We start from the raw sequence: 19,457 nt of genomic DNA, 5'->3' as shown, positions 1-19,457 counted from the left end.
TTTGCTCTCTAATTAGATGCAAATGAATTCAATGCTCCAGCTTTCTGGGCATTGCACCGTGATAAGAGGAACATAATGTTACCGAAATCATCTTGAGGAGCTTTTTTTTAAAGTTTCTTTTAATATGATTTGAATCTCGGTTTAATTTTTTGTCTGATTCTTTCTCTCTTTTTCCCCGCAACTGGGAAACTCCTTTTTAAAGAACCCAGCTGGGGCAATCTCTATTGGCCTCCAATTTTGGCTCTGGCGTGGGTAGACTGTGTCGTTCCTGAGCAGTTGGCTGCAGCCAGCATTAAAACAAAAAAACAATCCCGGCCTTTGTGAGGTGATTGTGCTTCAGTCCTTTCGAGAGGGGTATGGAACTCCCACAGATTTCTTCAAAAATATCTGCCTGAACCCTGTGGGAGTGTGAGACCTCAGCCATGGTTCTGAGGGCCAAACTGGACGTATTGGTGTCAGCAGGCTCCTTTGTTTAAACCGAAGTATTCCCCAATATAAAGCAGAAGGGTTGGTGCCCAGTTTCCAGAGTAAAAGGGACACACGATTGAAGAGAACTGAACCTTCCTCTTCCCCTGAGCATTTTTCTCTCTCTGCCTCGCTTTGGTTTCAGAGCTCAGCTGAGGAGAAAACTGTACCTGAGGAGCAAACTGTGGGTGGGGGAGAGGATTTAGCATCCCCACCCACATGTCCCTTTCGACTTCAAAAACAACAGCAGTCCAGCCCCACTTTCTAGACAACCAGTGCAATGCAGACCCAGGTTTAAACAAACAGCCCTGCTGACTTCACACCTTAGGTTTGGCTAGCAAATCAAGGAAAAGGCTCGGCAAGATCCCCCTTGATGTGCTCTGCACGCACAACGTTTAAGAAAGCAACACACGCCATAAAAGATGTTCAGAAATCTGGCATGCACGTGCCATCTTGGCTATGGGGACTTGCTGCCTGTCTTGCAGGCCTTCTCCCACCTGACCTGGGAAGACAGAGCCCTGACTGACTCCAGCTACAAAAGCTGAGACTGCTGAACTAACTCTTGGGTTGGGAAGTTGTTTAGGGAGGGTTCTTCCCGCTATGGATATTAACTATTGTATATTTATTTTTAGATCTTGCTCCGATTTAATGCGGAAATTGTTCGATTTGGTTGAGGTGTTTTATTTGTTGTTTATGACTATTTTTGTTATGTTTGTAATTGTGTGTGGGAGTTTTTTTTCATGTTGTAAGAGGCCTTCAGCAAGATTTTAACAATGGAAAGGGGACATGCAATTAAAATTGGTGTGTTTACATCTCAAATCATACCGTCCCTGAAAAGACACAATTCACACCTTTGTGGAGTGATTTTGTTTCACTTATTTTGAGAGGGGCATTTTCCTCTCATATGGTCCTAAGTAACCTTATGAATGCACTTAGCGGTGAGGAGTTAAGGGCCATGAACCATGAGGTCCCTGGCTTGAATTTCGCCTGAGGCATGAATTTATCTTTATAATTGTATGATTATATTGTTGTTGCCACCCACCATGGGACTTTAGGGTAAAGCATGGGTAAGAAATCTTATTTTATAAACATGAAGTCTTTGCATGGCCTGAGGCAATCCGCTTTCTCTCAGCCTCTGCCCACTCCATCTGCAACACAGGGATGATAATACCAGCCGACCTTATAAGGCTGTAAAAATTTCTGAGATAATGTATCTGAAGCACTCCAAACACCCTAAATAAGTGTGATCAGCAAGTCGGGCTTCGGCATAGCCCCCTTTTTTATTGTGTCAAATTATGAAGGGAAAGGGGGTGTAATTAAATCTACATGAACATCTCCGATAACCTAATCCTAGCCACATTGGGTCCTGCAGAGCCTTATAAAAACAATGGTTAAGAAAGTCGCCATAAAAAGCAAAGGGACTGTGTATATTTTTAATATCCTATTCTAATAACTGCAGGAAGATTTTCTTCCCTGTCTCATACAATAATGTTGAATTGGGGATCTATTTTTACATATTGGTTTATTTTCACACTTCTCCAGTGATTTTCCAGAAAAGAAGTGAAACCGTTGAGGGGGAAGTCAAACACAATGAGGTCTGAGGCACTCGGACGTAGACACAATGGGGCAGACAGAAATGTGACACAGGTCATATACGAGCTGCTGTTTAACTCACAGCTGTTTATATGAGCACTCTTGGGAGTTACCGAGCAGAAAACGGGAGTGGTTTTCTTTTGTTTTTGAGGTGAAAATGAAACTTTGTCTTGTTTTGCTCCTATTTGTTTACGTGCAGATAGGTTTTTAAAAGCGGGCCCACAACTTCAGCCTTGCTGATGGAAAGCCAAACTTATTCCTGACCTGTTTAGTCATATCTTTTTAATTAAAAGGTAATGTTAAGCAGAAGTGATAAGCAATGCAGGTTTACTAAGTGGAATGTCCTCCAAATGAATGGGTGTGAAGCAGCTGTGGGTGCTGTTGACCTGATGGATCAAATTCATTATTGACCTCAATCTTTCTATGCCATTTAAATATGGCAGTCTTTGCTCCTTGAGACTGCGTGAGGTGGGGGTTTTTTGGTTTCTACTCCTGCAAATAGATCCGAAATGTGAGTAGGGATTGATGTAATGGAGATCACTGACATAAAAGCAACACTTCCCCCCACTCCAAGGTAGGGGAAAAACATTTTTCCCCTCAGCAGTTCCAGGGGTGAGTGGGAATCAGGGGGACTCTCTTCCACTCTGAGGGAAAGATTGCTCGTTCGTTGTGGGTTGACATAGCAGCCGGCACAGCGATTTCTTCAAGTAGCTCTTTTATTCTGGTAAGCTGGAAATAAACTGACAGCGAACAGCTCAGCCGGCCTGTATTTATAGTCAGCCGGCTGTCAACATTGTAACCATAACAGCTCAGAGTTCCCGCCTAAAATAACGGACGCGGACCTGAGTGAAAACTATCTACAGACCTGAGTGGAAACTATATACAGTATCCCCCTGTTGGCCCAGGGTGAAACTACACTACATAACACCCCTCCCCACCGAGATAAGGCGTTAGTTACAATCGTAATGGTTTCCTTATATACAACACTACGCGTAATGGTTCAATTAGGCACAAAAGCATATCGGTTACATTTCCCCTACTTAGACCAACAGTGATACCTGTCCAACAACATAGTCCTTTAAATAAGTTGGGCGCTTGGAAACTCTGCCAGACCGCCGGGGACTGGTAGCCAAGTCCGGAGGGCCACACAGTTCTCGCTGAGGCTGTGGTGCGACCCTAGGTGGCGTTGGAACCAACTCCCCTGGATCCGCTGCTGTGGGTGGAGCCTCCGCAAGTGGAGTGGTCTGAGTCTGTTCTGAAACGGCTTGGTTCGGCTCCACGCTGGCAGTTTGCGAGGGAGGTGTAGGTGGGGCCTCGCCATCTGTACGTGTCTCTTCCGGAGCCGCAAGCGCAGTTGGGGGCACCTCGGTAGTGTCCAAGTCCCCAACCCTGCGCCTAAGCTGGTCTATGTGCCGTCGCCACAAGCGTCCGTCTTCGAGTGCCACCTGGTATGAGCGAGGTCCCGTGACTCCCACTACTGTGGCTGGCACCCAAGGGATGTCCCCCACATAGTTCCGGGCAAAGACCTGGTTTCCTGGGACAAATGACCGTGGTGCGTTGGCACAGCCTGGGGGTTCAGCCACGGCAAAGTCTGGGTGTAGCCGGTCGAGCGGTGACCTGAGGCGGCGGCCCATAAGCAGTTCAGCAGGGCTCCTCCCTGTGGCCGCATGAGGGGTGATGTGTTGCACGAACAAGTATTTGGTGACCCGCTCATGCCAGTCTCCCCAGTCCAGGCGCGCCAGTGCCTCTTTTGTCGAGCGCACCATTCTTTCTGCTTGCCCGTTGCTGGATGGATGAAAAGGTGCCGTTAGGGCATGGCGGATGCCCAGTCCCAAAAGATACCGCTCAAACGTGCCTGACGTGAACTGCGGTCCGTTGTCAGAGACCAGGACATCAGGACACCCATGCGTTGCAAACAGGCCTCGCAGCACCCGGATGACAGCTTCGGTAGTGGTGGAGGGCATCAGGGCGACCTCCAGCCATTTGGAATAGGCGTCCACCACTACCATAAAGGTCCGGCCGTGAAAGGGGCCAGCCAGATCGATGTGCACCCTCGACCAGGGTGTCTTTGGCGTCTCCCAGGTGTGTCCCTTAGCTGCCGGTGGTGCAGGCCTCGACTCTTGGCACGCTTGGCAGGCGGACACCCAGGCAGTGATGGCATCGTCCATATTAGGCCACCAGACGTAACACCGAGCCAACGCCTTCATTTTGACAATTCCCGGGTGGCCAACGTGCAGAGCCTCCAGGACGCGCTGACGGAGTCCCTGGGGAATCACGACGTGGTCTCCCCACAGCAGACAGCCGCGATGAGCTGAGAGTTCATGTTGTCTGGTTGCGAAGGGCTGGAACTCCGATGCAAAAGGCCCTTGTGGCCACCCCCTCCACACCCAGTTGAGCACCCGGCTGATGGTGCGATCCTGGGCAGACGCGGAGGCCACAGTGGCAGCCGATACAGGCGCTGTCGGAAGATCCTCAATCAGAAGGAGCGATGAAGCTGGAGCCGGGTCTTCCACAAATGCTGGAAGAGGGCAACGGCTGAGGGCGTCGGCATGGCCCATCGATTTCCCCGGGCGATGGATGAGCCGGTAGTGGTAGGCAGCCAGGAAAACAGTCCATCGCAGCATGCGTGGTGAGAGGACCGGTGGAGTTGGACGATCACCGGCGAGGAGGCCCAGGAGTGGCTTGTGGTCAGTGATGAGGTCAAAAGTCCTGCCATAGAGGTATTCATGGAACCTCTTCACTCCAGCCACAAGTGCCAATGCCTCCTTGTCGAGCTGGCTGTAATTCCGTTCCGTTGGAGATAGTGTCCTGGAAAAGTAGGCGAGCGGTGCTTCTCTTCCATCTGGAAAACGGTGACTAAGGACAGCACCGATGCCAAAAGGTGAGGCGTCGCAGGCAAGGACCAGCGGCCTGGATTCACTGTACTGCACCAGCACACTGTCTGAAGAAAGGAGAGCCTTGACCGCGTTGAAGGCCGCCGTCTCCCGATGACCCCAGGCCCAAGGCGTCTTAGTGCTAAGGAGTCGGTGAAGAGGCTCAGCCACTGTGGCTTTGTGGGGCAGGAACATGTTATAAAAGTTCAGCAGCCCCAGGAATGCCTGCAACTCCGTTTTGTTTTTTGGGGTGGGGGCCTGCTGGATAGCGCGGATCTTGGATGTGGTTGGATGAAGGCCGGAGGCATCGATAAGATAGCCCAGGAACTCTACCTGTGAAACGGCAATCTGGCACTTCTCCCTCTTTACCTTGAGCCCGGCCTCCTGGAACCTGGTCAGCACGGCACGGAGGCGCTCGAACAGCTGCTGGTGTGAGTCTGCAGACACCAAGACGTCATCAAAATATGGTACCACGCCCGGAAGCCCTTGCAGGAGACGCTCCATAAGGCTTTGGAAGATGCCAGGAGCCACACTCACCCCGAACTGCAACCGGCGGCAACGGAATGCCCCCCGGTGGGTGACGATCGTCTGGGCCTCAGCAGTGGCATCATCGACAGGCAGTTGTTGATAGGCTTGGGCAAGGTCCAGCTTAGCGAAGACCTTACCCTCACCCAGGGAATGCAGCAGGTGGTGGACAACAGGAACCGGATAAGCGTGCTGCTGAAGTGCCTTGTTAATCATGCACTTGTAGTCAGCGCAGATTCTCACCGACCCATCTGGCTTGACAGGCGTGACGATGGGGGTTTCCCACTTTGCGTGGTCAACCGGCTCCAAAACTCCTTGGGCGATCAGTTTGTCCAGTTGTTCGTCCACCTTAGCCTTGAGAGCAAAGGGAACCCGGCGTGGCTTTAGCTTGATGGGGGCGACTTGTGGATCAAGGCTAAAGGAGATGGGCGTACCTGTATATTGCCCCAAGGTGCCGTCAAAAACCTCGGCAAAGTCTTTGACCAGACCCTCAGTCTCTGCGTTAGAGATGCAGTTGATGCCGGTGATTTCCAGGCCGAGGGCATCAAACCAGTCTAGCCCTAGGAGGCTTGGCCGCTGACCTTCGACCACCACCAACCGGAGCAGGCCCGAAAAATCCTTGAAGGCGATCCGGAACCGGCCAACGCCTACCACGGGAATGTCGTTTCCCTGGTAGTCTCTCAGGTGTACGCAGTGAGAGTCGAGTTGCCTTTTGGACACTCTGGGTACCAGTCTTTTGAGGGTGCTCCATGACACGATGGACAGGGCAGACCCGGTGTCGATCTCCATGTCACATGGAGCTCCTTCAATGAGCACCGTGACGTTCAGCTTGCGTCGCGTCGACGAGTCGGTTTGGCCAATCGTGGTTCCAGACGGGCAGCGGCAGTTGGTGAGAGCGAAACAACTTTCCTTGGCCGACTGGAGTGAAGACTTGGACTTGCGAGTCGATGAAGGGGGGGTGTCAGACGGAGCCGATCGGCAGACCTTAGCGATGTGGCCCCTTCTGGAACACTTCCTACAGATGGCGTCTCTGAATCGACACTTGGCACGGGAATGGTTGCCTCCGCAGCCAGCACATTCCGGTTGGCCCTTGGAGTTCTGTTGGAACTTCCTGCGCTCCCGCTTTGTCTGGTGCACATCATCGTCTTCACTGGAGGATGCCTCATCACTGCTGGCCTCTTCATGATGCACCGGAACTGGCTCCCTAGCAAGACGCGGGCTGCTGGACTTGCGGATCTCCTGAGCGGAGCGTTCAGCAGCTTCTGAGGCCACAGCCTCCTCAATGGCTTTCTGTAGCGTGAGGTCTGGCTTGGCTAGGAGATGCCGTTGCAGATGGATGTCCCGGACCCCGCAGACGATTCGATCCATCAGGGCATCGTCTAAGTCTCGGAACTCACAGTGCATTGCAGCCTGTCGCAGGGCGGTGGTGTAGTTGTTGATTGACTCCCCCTCTGCCTGGTTCCGGTGGTAGAACGCATGGCGGGCAGCAATCTTGGACGGCTTTGGTGCGTAGTGGCTGCGGAGCTTCTCTTGGATCGTGTCCCATGGTGTTTCCTGGACTGCTTCAGGCGCAACCAATGCTCGGGCCGTCTCAAACACCTCAGGCCCACAGAGGCTGAGGAATAGGCCCCGCTTCCGATCCTTTGATACTGCTGTCAGCTCGTTGGCTTGGAGGTAGCAGTCGAACTGAGCGAGGTAGGAGTCCCATGATTCAGATGCTGGCGCAAACGGCGGTAGAGGCACAAGTGAAGCCATGATTCCGATGCCGGCGTGAAGGGCGATGGATGGAACACAGTGCTCCAGCCAGAACAGTCAGCTCTGAATTGGTTCTGCCCAGTGATTTCGCTCAGTGATTTCGCTCTGTGATTCAGCTCAGTTCAGAGGCTGGCCGCATCTGGCTGTGCTCTGATGTCCATCCATCCCACCTTCGTCGCCAGTGTTAAGTTGTGGGTTGACATAGCAGCCGGCACAGCGATTTCTTCAAGTAGCTCTTTTATTCTGGTAAGCTGGAAATAAACTGATAGCGAACAGCTCAGCCGGCCTGTATTTATAGTCAGCCGGCTGTCAACATTGTAACCATAACAGCTCAGAGTTCCCGCCTAAAATAACGGACGCGGACCTGAGTGAAAACTATCTACAGACCTGAGTGGAAACTATATACAGTATCCCCCTGTTGGCCCAGGGTGAAACTACACTACATAACAGTTTCCTTCCTCTCCCTCTCACCAAGCTGATGATACCTTTCCCGCCCATATCAACAACATGGTAGAAGGAGGGCAGAACAGACCGACAGACTTGCCAAGCTGTCAGATGTTGTTATAGATTTATTTGCATCCTGGCACTGTGGAAATGTAAAAAAAAAAAAAAAGTACAAAAGCTCTGCCCTCAAGGGGCCTGTCTACAGCAGACCCACTGAAGTTAATGCACATGACTAAATGTGGTTCCATTAATTTCAATGAGTCTCCTCTGAGTATAAGTTGGTTGGATACAATCTACTGCGGGGGGGGGGGGATGAACGAATTCCTATGCCCCACAAATAACCCAGAGATGCATTTTAAATAAAAGCACGCATTCTACTCATGTAAAAATACACTGATTCCCGGACCATCTGTGGGCCGGATTTAGAAGGCGATTGGGCCAGATCCAGCCCATGGGCCTTAGTTTGCCTACCCATGATCTACTGATTTGGAGACACTTGCCCACTTAGAACTGATCATGTAGAATTGAAAGACTGTTCATACTGTAGTTGTAGCTCCTTGGCCTCAGAACTCCCCTCCCATTGTTAAAACTGGGACCATTGGCCATATCTTTTGTCCTGGGTCACATCCACACCATCTTGCTTGGGAAGTATAGTTTGTTAAAGGTGCTGAGAATAGTAGCCCTGTGAGGAGTCTCCTAAGAACCCTGAGCACTTCTAAAAAACTACAGTTCCCAAGGTTCTTTGGGGGAAGCCATGACTGTGGTTTAAGAGTGCTTTAAATGCATAGAGTGGGTGCAACCTGCTGTCTCATCCAGCAAAGGATAGCCACAGGGCTTCTTTTTGGGGCGGAACTCAGAACTCAGTTCCAGCACCGTTCATGGTGAGTTGCGGAAACTCTTTTCCAAGAAAAACACCACTGCTCGTGGGTACTGCTCGTAGATTGGGTTGAGGGGGAATACTGTTGGAGTGCTGCAGGCCAACAGTAAGACGCCCGTATTTTAGAACTGGTAAGAGTTGGTTTATTAACTTAGTAGTTTTCAATGTGGACCTTAGCCAGGCTTGCTCCTTCTGTTAACAAACACAGAATAAATTTTAAACCTCTTGTTTAAATTTAGCCCTTTAATGAGAACAAAAGCATGCGCAGCATAAGGCTACCTCTCCCCTAATGACCTTCCTTGATGAAGTGCCTGGGATTGCCTGCAGCGAGACTCATTCAGACATGAGGGAGTGAGTCATCAATACAGGAGCCTGTCTCAGCGGAGCGGGCAGTGGGGAGAGGCACATAACTTGGGGGGGGGGGAGAGATTTCTTGTTTCCTTCTTTATTTCTCTGCTGCCTGCACATTGTTTCATTTTCCTCCTCTTTTCATTATTATTACAGTCATATCTCGTGTTGCGTTTGCTTCACGTTGAGCGTTTTCAGGTTGCGTCCTGCGGCGACCCGGAAGTACTGGAAAGGGTTATTTCTGGGTTTCGCCTCTCACGCATGCGCAGACGCTCAAAACGATGCCACACGCATGTGCAGAAGCGGCGAATTGCAACCCACAGATGCGGGTTGCGTTCTGCTCATGTTGCGAACGGGGCTCTGGAACGGAGTTGGCTCCTATGCCAGCAAAAGTGGTGTTATGAGGTGTACGGACTGATTGCACAATGGCCTCATGTGCGAAACAGGTTTTACTTTCATGAGGTAATGATCAAAGGTATCCTAAGATTAGACACTGAGGTCAGAGATAGGAGAAGTTTCCTCTAGTTGAAAAATGTGTAATACTTCCTGAGAAGCAAAAGTCACCCTATTACATGGTGCTGAACTATAATATAGTCCCTATTAAACCAACGTACATAATTTGCTGCTCAGAGCTGTGCTGAGGTACATATGCACTGCTGAATTCAAGTGGTGATCCCTTCTTTCTTGATCCAACTAAAAGCTAACTACAGAAATGTTCCTCCTCCTCCCCACTGCCATGCCCTCAATTTCATAACCTTTTTTTTATGAGCACAAACTTCCATGACTACATGCAGGAGAAAAGGTCAAGAGGATAAGAGGAACCTGCAGCAGAAAGCTCATAAGTACTCATTTGTGCTGGTGATTTTATGGGGTGTGGGGGAGACAATGTGTTCAGAAGAAAAAACAACAACAGAGTGTCTTGTGGTACCTTCAAACTTAACAAATTTAATATGGCCTAAGCTATCATGAACCAGAATGCACTTCATCATATGGCTAAAATGTTGTTTCAGTTGACAGGTGTGTGTGTGTGTGTGTGTGTGTGTGTGTGTGTGCGTGTGTGTGTGTGTGTAGAGAGAGGAAATGTAAACAGTGAGGTTAGATGAAAATGAAACACAAAAAATACAATCTGACAATTAATTTTCAGCTTAAGTATGCAAAGTTAGCACAGTATCCAAGCATAACAACTGCAGTTGATGACAAGACACTCCAGCATTATGTTAATCAACATCTGCAGTGGGATAGGAATCCCTTATCCTGATTCAAGCCAGAGGTGGCAGAATTGAAATTTTTTTTGGTACCGTAAGTTGTAGTGAAGCTGTTTCTCACTGGAATCTCCTTTTGAAGTTCCTTTGTTTGAGAATGACCATTTTCAGCTCAGGAGCAGAGTGTCCTGGGAGTGTGAACGGTTCTCCCAGTGGTTTCTGATGTCGGATTTGTGTCCATTATTGTCTTGCATGGAGAGTGAACTGTTTGTCCTGTGCAGAATACATAAAGGCAAGATAAAGATAAAGGAGGTATACAAATTACCGTAAATAAATTAAAAATTAAAAAGATGAGCATGAACGATCCTATTACACTGTGGCTAACATTATTAGGTACTTTAATAGTGTTGCCTGTTTAGATATGGCAGATGGGTTTGTTGTGAGGTCTGTTCTCTATGACTGTGTCTCTGTTGGATGCTTTGTCAATGGTGTTCAGAAGGTGTCAGTAGTGTAGGAAGGGAGAGGCAGGGGGCACACCAGGCGTCACTGGGGTTGTAGGGCACCACAGTCACTGTCCCTCCCGGGTGCCAGGCTTGGGCAATCTCCTAAAAAAAGCTCAGCAAGTCTGGGTGATCTTCCAAAAAAATGCAATCCTATACACATGTACTACAGAGCAGGTTCCATTGAACTCAGTAGATCTTGCTTCTGAATAGACATAGATAGGATTCTGCAGCTAAGCAGAAAAACCATACTGACAGAATCTCTTGATATATTTTTTTTGTTTCTAACAAAAAAAAAAACCCTAACAAAAACAAAAACTAACAAAAAAAAGAATCTCTTGATTTTAAGATTGGCTCAAGAGACTTCATCCTTCCTTCCTTCCTTCCTTCCTTCCTTCCTTCCTTCCTTCCATCCATCCATCACATGTTGTGCACAATACTTTCAACTATTTCTACTCCTACTTCCCCCATTATCAGAGTTGTATGGGTCTTTACTAGACCCAAACCTGTAGCATCTGACCTGCAAGATTGGTGGGAGCATCCTTTCTTGAACTGCTACTCGGAGTCCAGCTGTCCAGATACATCCTCTGAAAAACTTCTCATAATTCTTCCCTCAAATGTCAGAGAGAGAGCCAGGTATTGACTGAGTGGAGGTGGGGAAGCTTTGTGAACACACTAGGAGGAAAAAAGCAGGCCCAATGAAGTCATACTCACAGCAATGTGAGCTCTCTCCCCCCCCCCTTTACATCCTAAAATGACTGGGAAATCCCATTGTTGGGGAAAGAAGGCAGCAGCAGGATGACCACTTCCTCCCAAGAGAGAGTCTTCTTCCTTCTGCCAGTCATGACAAGCAAGAAGAAGAATCTGAGTAGAAAACTCAAAGGCACCCAAGGTCATTTCACAAACAAGCAGAGCAAGAAGGAGAAATGACTAATTCATCGATAGTGGGCCAAGCCAAACAGAAGAACAGGAGGGAAAGCTTATGTTAAAGTGGATCTACAAGGCTCAACTAACACCAAAGAAAACCAGCCCCGAGGTGAAAATCTAAGCTCCGTGAATATGGAAGGGCGTGTCAGGATGTACTCCCATTCCTGACTCAAACAGAGGCTTTCAGGTAAGAACAAAACATCAAGAGCAGGAGGAAATCCTGAAATGACTGGAACATTCCAAAGGAGGCAGGTGTCCGCGAGTAGGTTCCCAAGGAACATATACTATATCATGGATTATTATATGGGTTGCAGCTTCTTCCTGCCATAGACAGCATCCAAAAACACCTGGGACCCCACCTGCCTAATGAAAGTATGGATACTTGGCGGCTCCCCACAGAGCGTGGGAAGAAATAGGAATATGAGAAACTATCTTGTAGTCAGTCCATTGGTCAACCAAGCTTGTCTACGTTGATTGACAGTGGCTGTCCAGGGTTTCAGGCTGGGGTCTCTCCCAGCCCTATAGGGAAAAGCCAAGGAAAATCCATGTGTTGCAGGGGGTTTGACTAGATGACCCTTGTGGTCCTTTCCACTTCTACAGTTCTATGAGTCTATAAATTTTGAACCTAGGGGTTTTTTGCATTCAAAGCATGGGCTCTGCTACCACTGAGGCACAGCCATTTTCCCAGGCCCTCCCAACAACTCCCAATGTTAGTGATGGCTGTAGTGAGCCACTTCACCAGGGTTGAGAGTTAGGAGCTTCCTTCTCTAGAGGACACTAACAGAAGGAGAGAAAAATATAGTTTACATGCTGGAATGGATTGGTACTGTGAATATCATACTCAGGGGCCCTCGTGATTTTGCATGTGCACCCAATCTGTTCCTGGAGGTGTTTAGGCTCTGGGGGAAAAGAAGACAAGGAGAGTCTTGCAATCCATGAAAGACTGGATCCACCTTCGAGATTAATGGTGAGTCTGGGAATGAAGTCTAACCTTGCCCTTATGAAACTCACTGAGATTCTTAGACATGGAAAGCACATTCCGCTCCGAGACATGCCTGGCTGAGATTAGGGCTACAAGCAGAGAATTTGAATGGACTTCATGGGAATTTGATCTAAAGATTCAAAAGTAGCATTAGCAAAAAGACTGGAGAACAAAATTCAGGTTCCAGATAGAAAACCAGTAGACTGTGAGAAGTTGAAAATAATTTAACTCTCACCAGGAACTATATTAAATGCAGGTTATCAGAGATGCCTTTCCTCCTCTTGCAGGAGAGGGTGGACTTTCTCATGTCAGCTTGTGGGTGTTAGCCACAAGACCCTGATTCATATCCTCCAGGACCCCTGCTTGGTGCATGAACACTCAATAGTTTCTCTGTTTCCTGGCAGAGTGGAAAAGCACACCCCCCAAAAAAGTACAGAAGTGCTGCACACAATAATTTGCAGACACCCAACTGTCTCAGCTTCACGGTGTTGATAGGGGGTGAGGGGAAAGTGAGGCTAAGTCCTCCAGGCAGGGCTGGCCCAAAACGTTTGGCACCTGAGGCAGACCCCCCCCCCAATGGTGCCTCCCTCCCTGACAGGAAAGAATCTACATCAGGAACAAGGGGGAGTGGGAAAAGATCAACACTGAGATCTGCTACCCCAGAGGTCCCTGCCACCTGAGGAAGTCATCTCACCTTGTTTCGTGGGTGTGCCAGACGTGCCTCTAGGTCAACTTAAATTCTAAACAGAAAAATAAGCACCTTGGGCATGTCTTCTGTGCCATATGCATGTCTCTGGTCCAGCACGGAGAAGATACATGGAGACCACCATCATCATATGGTACCCAGTCTAGTGGGTTTTAGAGAATGCTTTAGATTTGCCACTGCTCTTGAATGCGGGGTTTATTAATTTGGTACTTTTAAAATGTGGATCTTAGTTGCTCCCGCTGTTAACAAACATGGAATAAATGCTAATTCTCTTTGTTCAGCCCTTTCATAAGAAGAAAAACAAGTGCAACTTAAGTTAAGGCTACCTCTCCCCTTAATGACCTTCCTTGATGAAGTGTCAGAGATTGCCTGCAGCAAGACTCATTTAGACATGGGGGAGTGAGTCATCGCAGGGGCCTAGGTCCGTGGAGGGGGTGCAGACTTCTAAAACAGGTTTCTCTCTCTCTCTCTCTCTCTCTCTCTCTCTCTCTCTCTCTCTCCCCCCTCCTCTATTATCTGCTTCAGGGTTTTTCCTTCCCGCTTCTGCTATTCGCTCCCTCTGCTCCAGCTGCACATAAACCAGAACTGCTAGTAGTTTATTTACTATAAAGCAGTGAGCCTTCAGAACAGAAAATAAAACATATTAAATTACACTTTACATTTAGTAATGATTGATAAGCATGAAAAGAAAGTGGGACGGGGAGAAAGGGGGGGTGATAAAAAAAGAGCAGGGCAGATACAGTTGGCTCCATTTCCACCCACGAAACAGCAAACTGGCCCATTTTAAAAGTTGCAGATTCATCCCTGTAATTTAACATAGGTGTTAACTTATATAGCCATGGAGTCTAGCATTCCAGCCAAACAGAAAATATCAGATCCATCCTGACACATTTTGCATTAAAATGCACCATTGGAAATTAAAGAGCAGTGAAAGAAGAAAAGATTTAGCACAGTTGCATGCATGTTCATTCCCACTGAGTTAAATGGGGCTCACTCACCAATAACCATGCGTAAAATTGCAGCTTGTCTCCTCAACACTCAGGTTGTATGTTGCCTTGAGAACTTTTGTTATGAGGCGACAGAGAAAGGCTAATAGTGATAAGGATAACAGCGACAACTTTGGCTTCTTAATTGCTGGTAAATACCTTTAATAACTTGAAGGGGGAGGGGGAAGGTTTTCTGTGGACTCTCAAAGGCAGGTTTGTTTTTCTTTTTACTCTTTTCAGCCAGCTTGGAGATGGAACCTGGCGCCTCCATCCAGCTGCTCGCAGCAACTGCCCACAACTCTCAGGGGAGGCCTCCCCCACATGTTGCACATTATAGAGCTAGACAGGACATCAGTGACTAGTAAACACTGTGTTTCCTCCACTACCCCACTCCTGCACATCTTCTCAAGATACCTCAGCACTTACCCGAATAATTGAGATGGGAGAGAATTTTGTTCAGCATGCATTTTGAAGTCAACTAGCCCAATTTGCAGTCTCTGGACCTACATGTCAACCAGAATGCTGTTAACAATTGGATTGTGCCCTTTTCCAAATTTTGCGATGCTGTTTCGGTTCAAAATTTGCTGGAGAAATGCATACAAAAAGGTCATATTTTATAGGCAGGTGAACAGAAAAGCATACAGAAGGCATAACAAAAATACTTTTCTTTGGGGAGCGTGTGCAAAAGTGGGTGCAATTTCTATGCAAATATTTCATTTTTTAAAATCTCAGTGGTGGAACATCTGTTTTGCAGGCAGGTTCAACCTCTGGCATCTTCAGGTAGGACTGGGATCTTCCCTGCCAGAAACCCTGAAGAGCTGCTCACTGTCAGTGTAGTAGAGCTATCAGTGTTCCTCAAACTTGGGTCCCCAAGTGCTGTTGGACTACAACTCCCATCATCCATGACCACTCGTCCTGCTAGCTAGGGATGATGGGAGTTGTAGTGTAAAAACAGCTGGGGACCCAAGTTTGAGAAGCACTGATAGTTCGACCAGTAGTCCAACTCGGAACATGGCAGCTTCCTATGTTCCTAAGAACGTGAACACATTTTGTTTCACATCCTTTAAAGCTTGCTTACAGTTGGGAATGAGAATTAAAGAGATGAGCCAAAGGCTACTTGGAAAAGGTGGGTTTTGAGGAGGGGTTTGAAATGCATATTTGAAGCGAAACTTTCCAGCATCCATCAGAGGAGCGTGCCAGTCCCCAGACTCCTTGCACATACTGTTTGTTCTCTGCACAAGCTGTGGAGTGGTGAGCTCTCTGTAAAACAAGAGTATTTCCCTTTGACAGCTGTTGGAGACTGTGTGTCCTTTTCATGTTGCTCCTGTCAGCCACCACAGAGCTACAGACGATCCAGTGTTCTCTTGGCCCCTGGGCTATGCTTTGACTTGATCCCTGAGCTGAGCAGGAAAGGCTGAGTCAGGGGCCTCGCCCCAGGAGCATTGCAGGAGCTTCTGTAATTCACGCAGTACTGGAAATCAAACAGCTTCACTTGACTCCTTCCTTGTTCCTGCGCGGGAGAGGAGACTTAACATTGTGGTGGCTTGCAGTAGTTGACAACAATTATTCCATATGCGCTCTCTGCTCAGAATCTTTTGAGGTTGGGGGTGGTTGTGAGATCAGTTCCATTGCCACAGTCCCATTTCTATCCACTCGCTTGTATTTATCTGAAAAACAATTACCTGCTTTTCAGTTCAGAAGAGTTTTAAATGTGGAGAACTTTTTTTTAAAAAAGACAAATGACAACTGAGTCAGCAGTTTTTCTCTACCGGCAGGGGAAAAAATAAATCACAAGTAAAGTCCCATAAGGCTCAAGATCCAAAGCTTGCCTAAATAAAAGCAATACATCTGTAGGGGCCACGCTGTAGAATTTGGTGACTCTCTGATAGCGGCAGGTTCCATAGACTCAGGACCACAATGGAAAATGCACCGTTAGTCATTACAGACTGCCGGATTTCTGATGGAGTTGGCGTCTGCAATAAACTGGACCTCAAATACTTGGAGAGAGGTTCGTATGTGAGCAAGCGCTCCCTTGGGTACCTCCTCAGACCAAGTCTATAAAGGGCTTTGAAGAAAATGACATATGCCTTGAATTTCGCCCAGAAACAAATTAGTAACTGGTGGAGGTCTTGTAATAGTAGAGGCATGTGCACTCAGCAGCTAACTCTTGCTAGGAACATAGGGAGCTGCCTTAAACCAAGTCAGACCCTTGGTTCATCAAGCTCAGTATTGCCAACACTGAATGGCAGCAGCTCTCCAGGGTTTCAGGCAGGAAGATGTCTGGGATCAAGCCTGGAACCTTCTGCATGCAAGATAAACTGAACTTTCATTAAGGTGGTTACTTATGCATCAGCGAAAAAGAGGACATAGATGTGCAGGCATTTTGCATTTGCTGTTTCATTGGTATAGGTACAAATTTAAACAATTTCTGCAATTTAAATAGGGATGCAATGCATTTCAGCGTTGTGTGGAATATCATGACTGGGTGACCTGTGTACCGAATGGCTCAGTTGATGGGCAGCTTCAAGTCCCTTGTTCCCCCTTCTTATGGTTCTTGATCTTCATGGCTCTTTATCCTTAAACTGGACTTGAACCGGACAGTCCTCAGATAGATGATTCCTTCAAACCGAGGACAGTCCTCTGTAATGGCCAAGTCACCCAGAAGGGCAGCTACACATGTTTTATTAATCATGAGGGCATCAGCCAAGGGGGCATGCACAACCATGAAAAGAGCCTTTATTTTCAGGAAGAGATCCAGCTGGCTTACCAGGATACATGCCTCCCTCTGAGAATCCAGAAAGAGACCCGGATCCAGGAACACTCCCAAGCTGCAAAGCATGAGGGGGAGACGTTCAAATCAGGCAATTCCATGGCTTCCCCTGTCTCATGACTGCTAACTAGCCCAGCTCCATTTTTGCCTGGGTTAAGTTTCAAGTGAGTCACCGTCACCCAGTGCTTTCAGTATGTCTATACGATTCATGTTTCCAAGTGAATTTTACTCCCCTTAAGTAATGCATTCTACTCTTAGGTGTACTCTTTAAAGTGAAATTTTACTGTTTTTTTAAAAAAACTGCAACACTTATTTTCAGCAATAAGTCAATTTAAGAAGTGTTATGTGTACACCTAACCCGCCCTGCCACCCCCCAAGATCCTAGTGTATGAAGAATCCCTTCAGCCCCACTTCAGCTTATCACCCAATTTGTTCTCCACTTCCATAGGTCATAATGGTAAACTGGGGTTTCAGAGAGGACACCCTTATCTGTGCCGTTGCATCTGGAGCAAGGAGGATTTCTTGCCTGTGTAAACATGAGTCGCTGCTGCCATTTCCTGAGCACCTGTGAGGGCTCTGGTCACAGAGCGGCTTCTTCGCCCTGCTCCACAGCTGTTGCCACTACCTGCTGCAGTGCTGGGTCATGAAATCGCTCTTGACAGGGCTTAATGGAATACAAATGCTGTTATAACAACTGTCAAAAGCTTTTTAAAAAATAGTTGGGCCCAAGCGAAGAGCAGGTCGCATATTACACTGCACCTCTGCTGAAGTGTTTTATGATTAGGTACACAATACTCTGTAAGAAACCATGGCACTTTATGAGAAAGAGCCTTCCTCCATAACTCAAGCATGGGGTGAGGGAAAGCTAACTCACCCTTGGTACGATTCTTGTTGTCTGCTCCATGAAAATTGAAAGAAAGAAAGAAAGAAAGAAAGAAAAGTATTCAATCAGGATGTAGTCATTTGCTACCCAGGTTGAATTCAGACAGCTCTTTATTCCGCCATCCTGATGTCTCATTACCTGATAATTCCCACATTTTCTGTGATTCTTCGCACAGCCTAAACTTCTGGAAATCTAGGGGACTATAGTAGAAATTTAGTGGTCATTTCCATGTTAATTGCTTCCAGGAAAGAAAAATCTGCCTGCAATTTCATTAACTTGGAAAATAGTGGGCATTTTGCGCTGTAACTTTTCTGCTGTTTTAATGCATTTTGTGACACAATTTGGGACTTTCCTGCCGTTTTCATGGGTGAATCACAGGGGAACAGTCATATATCGACCAAAAAGCCACGATTCCATAATCCAGCAGGTCATGCAGTGCATAAGAAACATTAGAAACCAGAGGGGAAGCTCTAGCATTATAATCAGGAGAACTAACACAATAATCCTCACATCCCAATGCATCCTTAGAGTAGCAAGGAGTAGACCTCTTCCTTTGTGCATCCGACTCAGAGTTAATCAGAGGTAAATACATTGATATAGGCAGTGTCCAAAAACTGATTGAGGGGTTGTGGATGCAGTGGATTAGCAAGGGCTAAAAGGCTGAAGGCTGCTCCTCATCATGAGATTGGGGTCCAGAGACCTCTTTACAGCCTGTACCTCATTCACTTCCAATAAATAGTTCAAAAATAACAATGGTAATAGGAAGACGATCTCATCTAGTCTGAGAGGTGTGTTCCTGGTTATGGCAGCATCTGTGCACCACAGAGGGTTTTATGGGTCTTAGAGTTTCCTGAACCTCTCCTGGAGCAGATTGGGACTTCCTTGCTAACATTGCTTCTGTCACAAAGTCACTTGGGGATGGGGACAGTTTGCAAGACCCAAACTTTATCCACTTGTGATGTTATGAGTAGCAGTCTGCTGAGACCCATATGCCTTGTTGATTTAGATTTGATGTTTAATTTTTTAAAACAGACAAACAAACAAAACCTGAAACCAGGTTTTGGCCCCATTCTGGAGAATGAAATGGGAGCCAGGAATATTACCCCACCCTGTGGTTAGACATGCATGTTGGTCCTGTCAAGAAACTGCCATGAAGTGCCTCCAGACCATCAATCTTTTTGCAGGAGGCATTCAAGAACTTCCTAGGAAATGTTTGGCTTGTGCCATTAAAGTGCTGCGTCTGTTGCCCTAGCGCGACTAATCGACTTTGAAAAAGGAACACTGCAATTTGGAAAGGGACGTGGGTGGCACTGTGGGTAAAACCTCAGCGCCTAGGACTTGCCGATCGCATGGTCGGCGGTTCGAATCCCCGCGATGGGGTGAGCTCTCGTTGCTCGGTCCCAGTGCCTGCCAACGTAGCAGTTCGAAAGCACCTCTGGGTGCAAGTAGATAAATAGGGACCGCTTACTAGTGGGCAGGTAAACGGCGTTTCCGTGCGCTGCGCTGGTGCTGGCTCGCCAGAATAGCTTCATCACGCTGGCCACGTGACCCGGAAGTGTCTGCGGACAGCGCTGGCTCCCGGCCTCTAGAGTGAGATGAGCGCACAACCCTAGAGTCTGTC

General features: G+C 47.6%; 1 protein-coding gene and 1 long non-coding RNA gene across 14 annotated transcripts in view; one reads left to right on the top strand and one right to left on the bottom strand.

Annotated features, from left to right (window-relative positions):
- Window positions 1-19,457, top strand: part of LOC309529624 (uncharacterized protein) — a 304,631-nt gene that overhangs the window by 239,308 nt on the left and 45,866 nt on the right. The window lies entirely within an intron of this gene.
- Window positions 10,180-11,786, bottom strand: LOC309529110. Its single transcript, XR_014218083.1, has 2 exons — window positions 11,103-11,786; window positions 10,180-10,355 (listed from the first exon to the last, which is right to left on the bottom strand). It is a non-coding gene; the product is annotated as an uncharacterized lncRNA (long non-coding RNA).

This window comes from Podarcis vaucheri (assembly GCF_965113315.1).
Source record: "Podarcis vaucheri genome assembly, chromosome: 3".
In the NCBI taxonomy this organism is placed as follows: domain Eukaryota; kingdom Metazoa; phylum Chordata; class Lepidosauria; order Squamata; family Lacertidae; genus Podarcis; species Podarcis vaucheri.
The sequence above is the reverse complement of the archived record's forward strand: the minus strand, read 5'-3'. Positions and strand labels throughout refer to the sequence as shown.